Here is a 3,446-nt window from a genome sequence, read left to right as displayed (position 1 = left end):
ATATATTTATAAGGCCATGAAAAGCCACATAAAGCGGCTTTGCGTGTTCTTGTAAATATGCTGTGGCACATTGGGCCACCGGAACGTAAAAAAAGTGACGCTCCGGTGGCGCAGAAGTGTCATTAGGAATTTGTAAATGAGGTCCTCAAAGTATATCGGGGGGGTGCTGAGAGGTGGGTAAGGGGGTTCTAAAGAAGACGCTTCTTGTCTCAAGGGAATACAATATTAATACAATATCCCTGAACACTCAGCCCATTCTTATCGCTAGGATCCTCACTTTGCCTAACATGCCCCCCTTCCTTCTACCAGCGAGGCACCAACATTAGCCCTTACATGATTTTCATAAATATTATTTCTATTGAACAGGGTTCTTTGATTAAAAATAGGTCCTACCGAGGTCTGAGAAATGAATGTCACAAAATGTAAGAGTCCTGAGGTTAACATTTGGAAGAAACCCTCAATTTAGTGAAAAGTACTAGGGAATTGGTATATAAACTAATGGTGTGTAAAATGTGTACTGCACGAATATAGTACATGGAGTTCCTGGTTATTGAGGTACCTTTAATTTGGTGTGTTTTTCACTTATTCAGTCCTTATGCAGTCACCTATTTTTCTGTTGTGTTATTTGGTACTGGTAACATGCAAGCATTTTGTATGCGAGTCCGTAACTTGCTTAGCTTTTACAAGTGATTGGCTCAACACAAATAAAAGCTGCATACAAAATGCTCACAAGAATCCTCAAGTTCATGTGAATCCTAACTTACATACAAAGTTGAGAATTTTGCATTTTTATCACAGTTTTTGTGAGTAATCTTAATAATAGGCAAGAGAAAAACCTTTGGCTCTTCCCACACTTCTAATTTATATGTTATTTCCTAGCATGGAAAGTTGATGTTGTGACTTTATGGCCAGTGCTGCCAACTTTGGAACTGGGGAACCAGGTTCGAGTCTCGGCATCAGGTCATGTGATTTGGGGCAAATCACTTAATTTTCAAGTGCCTATTAAAAAAACATGAATGTGACCATGTAACTGGTGCTCATGTAAATCGCTCCAATACCTTCAGGTCCAGTTCATGCTATATAAAACTGCATAAAGACTATTTGGGGCTCAAGTCGACTACACTGATAGCTTGGTTGAATTTGAAGCGAATTATCCAGACCTGTGAGTGAGCCAGTTAGCGCTGGTAGTCGTGAGGAAGCTAATAGATCCCACATTTTGGCTTCACCAGTGGATACCTTTGCCAGAGCTTTTTGCCTTTGCTTTTCAAGGCAGGGACATCTTAAGGATTTTGGGGGTCCTGGACCAAACGAATTTGCAGGCCCCTTTTCGGAACAGCATTCAAGTTATAATCCAGTTTCACCTTTTTCATGCCCTCTTCCGCCAGGTCACTGACACAATGGTCCAAATTCTTAAATGTGTTTGCATCTACTATTCAGGGACCATGTGTGTTTTCAATATTGTAATACAGCAGCAGCTCACTAATATTACTGTGACACCCTCCCATTTCCCATATGTGATATCCTGTTTTGATCTCAAAGAACTTTTGTTATGGATGTTGCATGAATCAAAAACAAAGCATTTATCTGCAAAATGTTTGTAATAGACTCTTACACGTCACCCACATCAAAACAAATTAAGGGAAAACGGTATTTAAAACAATCTGTTTAAGAATGATTTAAGGTCAGCAGAGCTAGACTCACTGCAGAACAGAGCTGGCTCTATCTGGGGGGCCCCAGAAAGGCTAGGGCCCTGGGCCAGAGCCCACATTGCCCATGCCTTAAAATGTCTCTGTTTAAAGGTGAGCGGAAAACTGGGGGAGGGATTTTGGCGGAGAAAGCACGGAAAAAGTATTGGAGAAACGGGTAAGTAGGCAGATCAATTATGACACAAAACTGTGGCTCCTGTCAATGTCGAGTGAAGGACGCGATTGTCGCAAGAGTACCTGTGGGACATAAATCAGGCAGTGGCGTAATGCAGCATGATGGAACCCTCCTGCAGAATATAAGGGGCCTCCAAGTCTCCAATATCACACAAATATTTATAGTCTTTGAGCTTAATGAAGGCCCCCCTTAAGGGTTGGGGCCTCTTGAAGTGCTGGGGGCCCCCACTGTGACGCAGGGGGTGCAGGGTCCTGTGTTACACCCCTGAAATCACGGTCAAAGTTTAGCAGAATTTAGAAGGTAGTAAACTTTTTCAGTGGTGCGGTAAGGTTAGAAGATGCTCGTATGTGGAACCTCGATCTCAATTCTGTCTTTACAAAATATGACCCTGTTATGTCAAGGAACTTCTTGCAAGCATCTGCGGCTCTTCCACGGGAGCAGAGGAGCATCGTCCGCCTGCTGTGAGCACTGCAGGCAATCACACATAAATAAAATGTGTACAGCGTGTGCGTGAGGCAGGCGAGCGGGGCTGCATCCTGCTATTGCAGGATTACTGCTGCCCCTTTCTGTGCGCATGCTTTGTTGGCCAGCTGTCTACCTACGACCAGCCCGACTTGCTCACTGTAGACCAGGGAAAAAGTCCTGGAAAAAAGAAGTGGGAGTGGCGCTGTCACCGGAAGTGACGTCACAACAGGAAGTGACGTCACCAAAGGTGCCGAGCTCCTCGTCCCAGAGAGGCCAAAGAGTAAAGTCCAGCTGTTTGGCAGGGGGGATGGCGTCCCCCGTAAAATAAATGGGGGGACGCCATCCACCCGCGTGGTACCCCGACTCGAGTCCTGCTGTAGACCCAGAAATCCCCTGGCTCTGAAACAGCCAAAGGGTTGCTGGCACAGGCCCCCAGCCTCAAAATGAGCAGTGGGCTAGCCTGTTCTCACCAATCCAGGAGTTTCTCTCACCAGTGGCAGCTGGTGACATTAGAATATGGTGAGGCGTAAATATGGTGAGGCGTAACATTTCAGAGTGTCCTGTGGGGAGAGAGTTTACCCGATCATGGATTCCCTTTACAGGCCCCATAGGCCGATGATAAGACCTCCCAAGACACATGGACTCAGAGCTGTTATCATCCTTTGGAAACTATCGATATCATTTCAAGAACATAAAAACAGGCAATTTACTGGAAATGTGCATTCAACCAAAAAATGTGCAATAGTCCTCTTTTACCACTTGCTGAGAGCGGAAGGCTGCTCTGATGGGCTGATAACTAAGGTCGGACGCGACAGCTGTGCAAGATGGATTCTAAGAGAACAAGTGATACAGAAATTGAAAACGAATGCCACAGAAATAACAGAAAAAAATATGAACAGAACATCCATGGAAAGCTGCCATTTCCCATTCACTTCAGACTTTTCTGCTGTCATTCTTTGTAATCCACACGTGCAACATGCCCCTTTTCTTCCTCAACATTCACACAAGTAATTATATCTGTATTTATTTACATTATTATGAATCGCTGAAGAGGAGCAGATTGCATTTATTCACCTTGCGGATATATTGTTATCTCAGAT

This window comes from Lissotriton vulgaris, chromosome 1_1 (assembly GCF_964263255.1).
Source record: "Lissotriton vulgaris chromosome 1_1, aLisVul1.2, whole genome shotgun sequence".
Lineage (NCBI taxonomy): Eukaryota > Metazoa > Chordata > Amphibia > Caudata > Salamandridae > Lissotriton > Lissotriton vulgaris.
Note: the sequence above shows the minus strand (reverse complement) of the source record.